General features: G+C 38.6%; 1 protein-coding gene across 1 annotated transcript in view; it reads right to left on the bottom strand.

The window, feature by feature from the left end:
• The window catches only part of WDR49 (WD repeat domain 49), a 210049-nt gene that overhangs the window by 144532 nt on the left and 53013 nt on the right, over nucleotides 1-12504 (bottom strand). The window lies entirely within an intron of this gene.

Here is a 12504-nt window from a genome sequence, read left to right as displayed (position 1 = left end):
GCCCAGTACCAGGTATTGTCTAGCAAAGTCCCTCTTCCCAAGTGAAGGTAACAGTCCTGCTGCCTTTGGTCAGGAGGATTTTTCCATTCCTGTCAGACTCACAGCCCCCCATAGTAAGTTGCCATAGCTGCTCTTTTTACCAACTTCAAACAGCTCTTCCCTCCATGGTTAGTGAAAGTTCCCTTTTACGTGTTAATCAGACAAGGATTTGTGCCCCACAGTTGAACAATTTCTCATTTGATGTCTTGCCTCCCGCACAGAGGGATGTTGCAGCTTTGTAGAGCTTAAGAAAAGTTGCTTTAATAGGATAGCTCTTAGACATAGTTTCGACCTGCCTATTGTATAAAGTCAAGGGGGGCACTCTTCCACTTTCAATGAAAGTCTAGCATTTCTGCACTTCTTGTGAAGCTAAGCACTGACTGCTCTTTGTTGCAGAATATCTTTTCAAGAAGGCTTGCATAGTAGACAGCCTTGGAACACAGAGATAGTGTTTCACTTTCGAGCAAAAGGCAAGTGTGCTTACTGCCCTGGATAATAAAGATAATGTCTTTCTCTGGAGTAAATGACAGGCATGTTTTCTGCCCACTACAAAAATCCAGGTTCCCTAAATGGAAAGTTCATCTCCTGTAATGCAACTCATAGTATGTGCAGGTGTCCATCTGGGCCCATCTACCTTGCCTCTGTGGGACTTGGGGGCAGGGGGAACAGGCACAAACGTGCTGATACTCATGCTATTTATTGTGATGTGAGTAATGAACTCCTTTTCCTTTGACACAGGAGTCTCATGTCCTCTGTCCCTTTATGATGCTTTTATTTCTCTCTCCAAACCAGCATCAAATTATTTGTATTACTGATTGTGATGGCAATTGCAAGCTAACTGGTTAATAGTTAACTTGAAAACAGCATAAAAACAGTTTGTAACAGGCACCTCTGTAGAAAAGTACTTGTGAGTTCTTTAAAAAAAAAAAAAAAGTAGAAAATTTACCCAGTGAAAATAAAGCATCCTTCAGTACAGAGTAAAACAGAGTTTGAAACCTAAGTGTCCATCAACAGATGAATGGAGAACCAAACTGTGGTATATACACACAATGGAATACTATGCAACGATAAAGAACAATTATGAATCTCTGAAACATGTCATGACATAGATGAATCTGGAGGGCATTATGCTAAGTGAAATAAGTCAATCACAAAAGAACAAATACTGTATGAGACCACTATTATAAAAACTGGAGAAAAGGTTTACACACAGAAACAATCTTTATTGTTGGATACAAGGGAAGGAAAAACATTAACTAGACAATAGGTAAGTGGTAACTTTGATGACAGTACACAATACTGGGGAAGCCAGCACAACTTGACCAAGGAAAAGTCATACAAGCTTCATAGATATATCCACACTCCCTGAGGGACTGAATTACTGGGCTGAGGGCTGGGGACCATGGTCTCGGGGAACATCAAGCTCAACTGGCATAACATAGTTTACAAAGAAAATATTCTACGTCCTGCTTTGGTGAGCAGCATCTGGGGTCTTAAAAGCTTATGAGCAGCCATCTAAGATACTCCACTGGTCCCACCCCATCTGGAGTAAGGGAGAATGAAGAAAACCAAAGACACAAGGAAAGATGAGTCCAAAGGACTAATGGACTACAACTACCACAGCCTCCACCAGACTGAGTCCAGCACAACTAAATGGTACCCAGCTACCACCACCAACTGCTCTGACAGGGATCAAAATAGAGGATTCCAGACAGAGCTGGAGAAAATGTAGAACAAAATTCAAATTCACAAAAAAAGACCAGAGCTATTGGTCTGACAGAGACTGGAGAAACCCCAAGAGTATGGCCGCCAGCCACCCTTTGAACTCAGTACTGAAGTTACTCATGAGGTTACCCTTCAGCCAAAGATTAGATAAGCCCATAAAACAAACAATAATACATGTAGCTCAACCATAAATATGAGACTAAATGGGCACACCAGCCAAGGGGTATGGATGAGAAGGCAGGAGGGGACAGGAAAGCTGGACGAATGGAAATGGAGTACCCAAGGTGAAGAAGGGGAGAGTGTTGACACATTGCAGGGTTGGCTGCCAATGTCACAGAACAATATGTACATTGTTTAATGAGAACCTAATTCACTCTGTAAACCTTCATCTAAAGCACAATAAAAAAAATTATGCAGTTTTCCTATTTTGGTGAAAGGACTTAAGTTACTTTAAAAAAAATCATCCTAAATAATTACTAAAATAAGGCAATTCTGAGAGGCGGAAGGAGAGCTCAATACATACCTTTTCCTCTGGTCCATTAGATTGCTTCTAAAAGCAACTGGGATTTATTTACTGAAGAGCAGATACTGGAATTTTGTGAATAGCGTGATTTAGCATATTTCATATCTATCTCACTATGAAGTATGTAGCTTAACATGACCTATTTAAAACTAAATTAGTAAGACTGAGACTATCCAATATGTCTTTTATAAATATCCTCTCTCAAAACATAGCAATCTTCAAAGCTTTATTGTGCATCTACTATGTGTCCTGTGCTGTGATGAGCGTAATAGGGGAAGAAATGGACACAGCACTGGATCTTAATCATATGGCCCCAAAGTGGAAGAAAATACATGTACAGCAAACAATTAGAGAAAAATGCAGCACAGAATAAAGTGATAGATTGAATGGTACAGAAAGTATGATAGAAGTTCAAAGAAAAAAGAAACCAGTGTGGGCTTCTGGGATTAGAAGATATATGAGGAGTCTTGACAAAAGGTTAGAATTCTATAGATGAAAAGTGGTGACAAAACACCTGTGCAGAATTCGGACCTGACAGAGAGCTAATATACTCCTTTATCTTACAGATAAAGAGAGTTGTGCAGGTTTAATTATTTGACCAGTTTCAGCAATTGATGTTTGTCAAACTCACCACTTGAGCCCAAGCATCTTTACTTCAGAGTTCAGTATAGTTTAATGTTGTACACCATGCAATATTAAAAATCCACATATTGCAACAGACCTTCAGTATGCTAGTATATCATGGATGCATTTATCATTTGAAGTAGTACTAAGAGCCCCAAGAAGCACTGGTAGCCCAGTGGTTAAGAGCTACAGCTGCTAACCAAAAGTTGGCAGTTTGAATCTACCAGCTGCTCCTTAGAAACCCTATGGGGCAGTTCTACTCTATCCTTTAGGGTCACTATAAGTCACAATCAACTCGATGGCAACAGGTTTGGTTTTTTGTTTTTTAAGAGCCTCAAATCAGTTCCTGACAATCAAGGAGGTGAACAATGTGCAAGTAAGGAACTGAAGCAGATAAAAGTTTTGTGATTCTCACAATTCCTCATTATTAGTCAGTATTTTTCTTTCCATGAATAGATAGAACAGAAAAAAAATACTGTGCAAAGAAATGCTGTCATTAACTCTGTCTGTGATAGGACCTGAAAGGAGCTAAGAAGCTGTCATGGATTGAACTGTGTCCCCCAAAAATATCTGTCAACTTAGCTGGACGATGAGTCCCAGTATCGTGTGGCTGTCCACCATTTTATGTGATTTCCCCATGTGTTGTAAATCCTACCACTATGATGAAATAAGATCGATTAGTGGCAATTATATTGATGATATATATAAGATATACATTGTTGAGATAGTCTCTTAAGCCAATCTCTTTGAAATATAAAAGAAAGAAGCAAGCAGAGAGATATGGGGGAACGTCATACCACCAAGAAAGCAGCGCCAGGAGAAGAGTGCATCCTTTGGACTTGAGGTTCCTGCACTGAGATGCTCCCAGGCCAAGGGAAGACTGATGACAAGGACCTTCCTCCAGAGCTGACAGAGAGAAAAAGCCTTCCCCTGGAACTAGCACCCTGAATTTGGACTTCTAGCCTACTGGACTGGGAGACAATAAGCTTCTCTTTGTTAAAGCCATCCACTTGTGGTATTTCTGTTATAGAGCACTAGATAACTAAGACAGAAGCTTACCACCACTTATGGCTTAAGCCAAAGAAGTCACCAGGACATGTATTCAAACACATTCCCACCTTGTTACATGAACATCAGTGTGCCCCAAGCAAACTTTAGTAGTTTCTTTTCCTCTTTTCCTAAGCAGAACCAAGTGTGGTTACACTATTCTCTCTCAACTTCCCTTCCTTCCAAGCTTCAGCAGCGACAATCGTCATAATAAGAACAACTAACGCAATTGAGAGCTTACTCTGTGAGAGCCATTCTTCTAAGCACTTTACATGTAATTCCTCATTATTTCACATTATAACCCCATGAGGTATGCATTATAATTCTCCCTGTTTTACAGATAAGAAAACAAAGGCACAGCAACATTCAGTAATTTTCTCAAGCTCAGGACGTAAGTAGATTAAAAAAAAAAAAAAAAAAAAAGTAGCTAGCAGAGCCAAATTCAGAATACAACGCCTGAACCCTTGATGACTGGAAACAAAACCAAAATCAAACCGTTGCCGTGGAGTCAATTCCAACTCGTAGGTACCCTACAGGATGGAGCAGAGCTGCCCCATAGGGTTTCCAAGGAGCCGCTGATGGATTTGAACTGCCAACCTTTTGTTAGCAGCCAAGCTCTTAACCACTGTGCCACCAGATCTCTGACCGCTAGAAAGAAGTTCTCAAATTTTCATAAGCACACGAATCACCTAGCGATCTGGTTAAAATGCAGATTCTGATTCAGTAGGCCTGGGGTGGGTCCTGAGATTCCATATTTCTAACAAACCCCCAAGTGATGCTGCTGATGCTCTCCTAGGACCACACTTCGAGTAGCGAGACAACAGAATACACTCTTTGCAGAGTACTGCCATCATCTCAGACTCTAGAGAATTAATCAGTAGATCTTAACATCCGCAAGGTCAAACACCTCTTTGGGAATCTGATGAAAGCTATAGAACATCTCCATCATAAAGATGTTCATGTTCACAAATTTTTGTATAAAATATCATAATTTTTGTTACCTCCCCTTTTGCACTTATGAAGCCCACCCAAGATAGGTCTGAAGAACTCAAGTGATGAATCTCATTCTACAGGGTTATCTTGGGTTGGGTAACTCTTACAACATTTTTCTCCACCTGCTTTCTCAAGTGATTCTTCAAATTTCTATTACTAATAATGTACACCCCTTGTGTTAATCAACGACCACTATGGGCTCTTCTTTTTAGCTTCAAAGTTCTTGTAAAAGAGTTTAACTCTCCTTTGATGTTGCAGTTCTCCCAGACATTGCCAGGACACAATTTCCAAAGGATGAAAAGTCTGGTCTAAAATGCAAAGGAGACTTTCAGAAACGGAATCAAAGTAGAAATGCCTCACAAAACACACAGAATAATTCACTGTGATATGTGCTGTGTAACACAGAAGCACTGCCAAAGACAGAAGTAGTCCACTTCTCTGCTCTGCCTGGAAGCTGGGTACCCTTGCCTCAATTTATTGATTACTTACAATAATTATTGGGATAATTTTTTGAATCTCTCCCATGTGCCAGGCATTTTGCTGGGTGCTCTCATGCTATAATAACCTTCAGAGAATGGATTATCACAAATTTACTGATGAAGAAATAAACAGAAAGCCAACTTGCCCAAGGGTATGCAGCTTATTAGAAGTACAGATGAAATTGAACCAAGTACTGTTTGGCTGTGAGCTCTGCTTTTTGGATTATTCCATCCTTCTTTTCTACTAAGCCACACTGCTATGTGTATGCCAGGTCCAGATCTAGTGTTCTTTCTGCTGCTAATTACATTTCTGCCTCTATACCCTCTATCCCAGACCAAACCCCTAATTCCTCTTGAGTCTTCCCTTTCCTGATCTCTCACTTTCCTATTGCCACTAATCTTCCTGGGGACAATATTCATATCCTCCTTGCTCGCTCTCCAACTTTTTCTCTCATGTACTGCCTTTCCTTCTTTAAATAAAAAACAAAGGAAATAAAAACAAAAAAGGCAGCGACCCAAAAAGTAATTAGTTCCTATAAGGGGGAGTCCCTTGAGATTCACTGTTGTCGTTTTTGTTCACTGCTGTCAAGTCAGTCCCCAGCTCATGGAGACCTCAAGCACAACAAAACAAAATATTGGCTGATTTTAAGAAATAGATTGCGAGGCCTTTCTTCCTAGTCCATCTTAGTCTGGAAGCGTCCCTGAAACCTGTTCAGCATTACAGCAACATGCAAGCCCCCAATGACAGATGGATGATAGCTGCACGTGAGGTGCATTGGCTGGGAGTCAAATCCAGCATAAACAAACAAACAAAAAAACCAAACACGTTGCCATCAAGTCTATTGGGACTCATAGTGATCCTATAAAACAGAGTAGAACTGCCCCATAGGGTTTCCAAGGAGCAGCTGGTGGATTCAAACTGCCAACCTTCTGTTTAGCAGCCAAGCTCTTAACCACTGCACCACCAGGTCTCCTGCATGGCAAGCAAGAATTCTACCAGGGAACCACCAGTGCCCCCTGAGCCTCTTTAGGGAGCAATTAATTTCAGGTGCCAAGTGGCCCCTGCTCATCTGCTTTACAAACGTACCGACAGTATAGAATCTGATGGCAAGTGTTCTCATTCAGGTAACATCCCCTCTGAAAATATTCCCTTTGCTTACAGAAAATGCAAGGGGGTATTGTAGTTTGACTCAGTGAAGCAATATTAAAAGATTTAAAGTACACAACACAACACGATAATTACATCTTCAAATCCATAGAAGTCCCGTAATGTAATTATAGTACCATCAAAATTAAGTATTTCTGCTCAGAAAACTACCTTGTCATGTGTTCCCACATTATGTCCAAATATCATCTTCAGTTTTGAGGACATAAAGAAAGACATAAGAAGTGCATCTGCTCTGGTATTCGAAGTATTGCTGTAAGATTTGAATCTGCAGGTTATCAAGTGACATTTATGGGCCTGCAATGTTAAATTTTGGAGGCTCAACAATTCACACTTTATTTCTAATCCCAGATATAACTAGTTTCTGATTAAATTGTAGACTTTCAAAGCCCCTGAAAACACCTGAGTAAAAGGTGAGAAGAGAGCCATTTCCTTAAAATCAAATTGTCTGATAAATAAAAAATTTTTCTCACTTCTTGAACAGAGGAAAGGAAATGATAGATTACGATGCAAAAGTTTTTAAAATATCAAGCTAGGAATGGGATGAACTGGTAAATTCAATGATTTGTTTTTAATATTCTCAGTGAGTTTGAGGGTTTGTAGAGGAAAATATTTTTTTACTTTTGGGTAATATTTTGAGGGCAAAAAATAAGACTTCTTGATCATATCTGGCCATTAAGATCCTAACTTTCAACTCTTCTCCCTTGCCACATAGTCATAAAAAGGGGCATTAAGGGGACCTGCAATCGGTCCTTGTCCTCATGTGTGCTGTAAAAATGACCCAGTGTAACAGCAATTAGTTAATGTGGGAGAAGTAATTTGAAAATGAAAAGTGTTACCCAAAAACTAAGTAAATAATGCTATTAAATGCACTTAGCATAAGACAGAATATGACCACTTTATATCATTCACCAACAGCTAGAGGTGTAGCAGGATATAAAATTGGGCCATTTCTGACTAGGAATTCTTATGATCATTTTTCAGACTTTTTCTTTATAGGTCATATGACTTAGAAAAACACCCTACCTTCAACTTTATTTGATAATCTCTTGTTTGAAGGAGTTTATTTTCAGGTGTATGTCTTATTTTGAAGTGGGAAACCCATTCTCTGAGATCACCATAGGGCTGTCTACACTCTGAGCAACAACTGTGTCAAAGAGGAAAAGCTGAAATTTAAGAAAGACTAACCATATCTATTCCATTTTTCAAAATCAAAATGATTCTAATCCAGCATTGCTAAACACGTTCAAAAGTAATAATACAATTAATTTAATGGTTTTTCAAAATACTGTTCAACCCATGTTCATGTGCAAATGAATCTTAACCCTTCTACCTTGTTATAGAACAAGCTGCAGGAAAGAGACCTCCTTCTTCTAACCTCGGTGACTGGCTCACGGCTGATTTCAACTGCTTCAAAGATGATGAGAGAATTGGCAGGAATGATCTAGCTAACTCAGTGGAGCATAGCCTTTGTGTCTGGGGGATGGATTCAGGTGCAGAACACTAAATCTGACTTCTCTCTCAAACGTCAAACAAAAAACAAACAAACAAACAAAAAAGTTGCCATGGAGTTGATTCCAACTCATGGCAACTGCATGTGTTATTGTTATAAAACAGAACTGTTCCATAGGGCTTTCTTGGTTGTAATCTTTACAGAAGCAGATCACCAGGCTTGTCTTCCACAGTACTGCTAGATGGGTTTATACTGCTAACCTTAGGTTAGTAACTGCGTGAAAACTGCTTGCTCCACCCAGGGACCTGTACTTCCAAACTTAATCCCTATCAATTGTGAAGGCTCCCTAAGAAAACGTAACCTAATGTCTGCAGTCTAAATTCTCTGAAACATCTCCATTAATAAGCACAGCAATAAAATATTTTGTTATCAGTTAAAACTATTTTGTACCTCCTCCAAGGCAGAGTCAAGAAAAGGAATAATACCTTTCAACATAATAAAAAAATTAATGGTTTTTATTGTTGGTGATTTATTGCTCAGTCTTTCAGTAGCTGTGTTTCTAGTCTATGGTTTCCAATGACATTGTCTACATGAGGAGGCAATTATTTGGCACCCAAAGAAAGAAAATTCACTGAGACTCAAGACATTTATATTTATGTCTCTCCACTATTGTCCAAAAGCTCTACACTTACTTCACAAACATTTCAGAATGTAATTATTTTTCCATTAATATATGACACAGAACCACTCAGACAAAATGAAAACATTTTCTCCTTGAAAGTTTTAAATAAGAAGGCTGAATCTTATCTTAAAGGAGTAAGCTAATACTCTGATGTCTGAAACTGAGTTTTTCCTTTGACATTTCAGTTTTACAGATATTTTACCCAGAGCTCCAGTGAAAATGTATTACCGTACTTGCTGGTGTATTTCTTTCTTTCCTCGACTATATGTTCCCTCCTGACACGGAAAAGAAAATCAGCAAAAATAGTTCTTGAGGAGTTTTAAGAATATCAATTCATGTTGCTAGGGAAAAAAGAGTATTGAATTAAAGCAGCCATTGGTTGCTTGCTCCTGAGAGAATAAGTCTTATAGACCAGGGACAATAATCACTACTAATCCCTTTATCTGATGTTTGCCTATATCCTGCCTTTCTCTTTTTCCCTTTCCCCTTATTTTAGCTCTCTTCCCTTCTCCCCATGTTGAAATGAAAGAGCTAAAAAAATAAACTTGTATTTTAAGCTTCCAATTTCTATTGCTAAATCTGGGAGAAAGCACCCATTCATTAGCTTAGACCAAAGCAGGACCCCTTTCAGAGGTACGTGCCTAAAACTTGAAAGATCAGAAAATCATATTGAAAGGTAATAGTTTAGCTTTTCCTGAGTAATCTTCTCTTCTACTGCATTTTCCTCATCATCCCTTCATTGAACTGAACATTATTTATAAACATATATTTCTTACCCAACCACCTTTTTTTAACCATAAAAGCTCTCTTAAATAATAATAATAATTCTACAAATACTTAGCAAGCTTTCTTTGGGTAGCTCTTTTTTCTTTTGAAATATTTTTCAGTAACATTCAATCAACTACCTCAGACCTTCAAAGTCAAATTGAAAACTGCCTTTTTTCCACAATCACAACAAAAAATCCCATAGCGTAAATTCATGGGGATTATTAATTTAAGACACAAATCATTTTTTCAAATAAAAAGGAAAATAATTTAACTCTTTAAGTGAGTTCAGGTAGTTCACTATTTGGCATCTCCCAGTGTTAAACATAATTCAGCTTCTCAGAAAGAAAATAGATACATGAGTAATTATTTTATTCACTGAACAAAGCTCAACATGACATCCCGTCACTCCAGCCTCCTTTGGTAAATAAATTTCTCATTGTTCCGTACAGTAATATTGAGCTCCTAATACACAATGCTTTGTGCAAATGGGCACTTAATAAATGTTGCTAACTGGTTTCCGGGTTTTGTGTGCTTCCGAGTGAATACGATAATAAATAAATATTAAAATAATTATTAAAAAAATCTCCTCAGCCCACGTATTAGAAGTTATGTTTCTTAAGACTTATCAATACAACCTCACTCGATCAAACCAATACTCAGTACTGTGGCTGCTACAGTAGATGCTTACAAACATTTTCTGAGTAAATGCCACAAAGAAGTTCCTATAATGACAATAGGTGGAGAATCTTTAAAGTGAATTAAAGATATCAGCAGAGAAAAGAGGCTAGATGATAAAAAAAAAAAATGTACTTATTGCATAATCACTATTTAAAAGTATTAGAGTAGATTTCTGTTTCCACCCAGGATGGAGTAACAGAATTTAATCTCCCACCATACACAACTAGAAACCTAGGCAAATAATAGCAATAATATCTTCAAACATTTGACATTAGCCAATGAAAACTGTGAACCCTGAAAGAAAAGAAACAAATCAAGTGAGCCCTAAAAGGACCCCAGCTTTCATCTTGGAGAAAATGTCCGATTTATGGACACATAAGGAATAATCCACACAGAGTCTGAAAGCCTCTCTGAATTGAGGAGATGTTGATTAGAGTTTGGAGTGGCCGAAGCAGCTAGAAGTTCTTGAAAGAGGGAAAAAGAGCTCTGCATAACTGTCTCCTTGAGTCATTGTTGAGTACTGGTCATGCAGGCAAAGAATAAAACTCCGCACTGCCTACAAAGAACAATTAAAAAACAAAACCCAAACTCAGTGCCGTCGAGTCGATTCCGACTCATAGCGACTCTATAGGACAAAGTAGAACTGCCCCGTAGCGTTTGCAAGGAGCTCCTGGCGGATTTGAGATGCCGACCCTTTGGTTAGCAGCCGGTGCATTTAACCACTACACCACCAGGGTTTCCCAAAGAACAATTTGGATACTGTAAGTGGAAAAATTCTCAGAGCTCTCACAGGGAGCATTCAGATTGTTAGAGCACTCCGTCTCTGATTAGCCAGAGTGAAGAGTCCTTGAAGGTTACTTGGACATTTAATACAGACATCATAGAGGTCATACCTCAGAAACAGTGTTGAATTGTGGAGTAATGACTATTATGAACATACCTTAGCAAGGCTTAAAAACAGTCTTCAAAGAGATCAAACTTATTCACCAATAACATAAATTCCTTCCAAAATGAAGTCCAAAACTCCTTCAAGGGAGACAACAGCATCCAGACACTGAACAGCAAAATATCACAATGTCCACCATCTAATAAAAAATTATTAGACATGCCAAAACCATTGAGTCACATACAAACACACACACCCCTGGCAAACAAAAGTATATTATAACCAGATTATTTAAAATCAGTGATAAACAGAAAATCTCATAAAACTGTGCACTGTGTGTTACAGTGGGCACGAGGGAGAACGCAGATCACATTGCCCGCCCTATTAAATACGTTTTAATTTTGTGCTTATATATAAATATAATTTGGGTGTGAGGCATCCAGATTTACTTGGGGATTGGTAGGGTAATGCTAGGCAAGAAACAGATTTTGATGTGGTTATGAAAATTTGTAGGACTGGCTCACGGGTTGGGCAGCATCTGAAAGCAAGAATTTAAAGAACCCAGGAACAAGGCCAGAATCGAGAACCTTTCAAATACAACCAAAGAGTCCACCTGAAGTGTATAAATGAAGAGGCAAAATGAGGAGCTTGACATAAGCTGAGGTAGCAAGACAAGAGGGACGTTTCCAGAACAATGCTGGGAAGAAAGACCTTCCTTTGGTGGCAGGATCTGAAGTACTTCAGAATAAAGATTCCCCCAGGGGTGGTATAAATTGAAGAGGTGGGTAGGAAGAGTTTGAGCAATGGGCCCAAAAGGGGCTATGCGATTTGTGAATGAAATTTTCCCTATTTAGAAGCTGAAGTTTTTGTAGGCCATTCTAAGGTTGTCCATTCATTCCTCATTTTCAGACCCCAAATCTTGACGATTCTTGCTTTTGAAGGTTTCTTGTTTCTACCCTTTGTTTATCATTTTTATTTTCACATGATCGAAACCTTTTAACTGACCGGTCTGATTGCAGTTTCTTCTTCTTCCAACACATGCTAGACAGAGCTGCCGAATAAATCTTCCTTAAAAGCTGTCTGCATCAGGTCTGTCTAAGTCTCCTCAAAAATATTCAGTGTTTCATGTTGTATCAAATATGAACTTGACCTGGTTGCCAAGATCCTCCAACATATGTTCCCACTCAGCATATTAATTCTTATATTCTCAATACTTAGTCTGTGATATATTCATGTCCACCTCTCCATAAGGCTGCTTGTCTACCTTTATTCATATTCCCCATACAGTCTTTTTTCACTCCATCTATCCATCCTGCATGTTCTACCACCCATATTTGAAGTTTTTTCTCATATCTTTTTGTTTGGTAACTACTATAGAGTTCAAAATCTTGTCTATATGGTTTGGTTTAGTAGTTAATTTTCAGTCCCACAGTAAAATTTTC

The sequence above is a fragment of the Elephas maximus genome, chromosome 23 (assembly GCF_024166365.1).
Source record: "Elephas maximus indicus isolate mEleMax1 chromosome 23, mEleMax1 primary haplotype, whole genome shotgun sequence".
Taxonomy (NCBI): domain Eukaryota; kingdom Metazoa; phylum Chordata; class Mammalia; order Proboscidea; family Elephantidae; genus Elephas; species Elephas maximus.
Note: the sequence above shows the minus strand (reverse complement) of the source record. Positions and strands in the feature narration are given on the sequence as shown.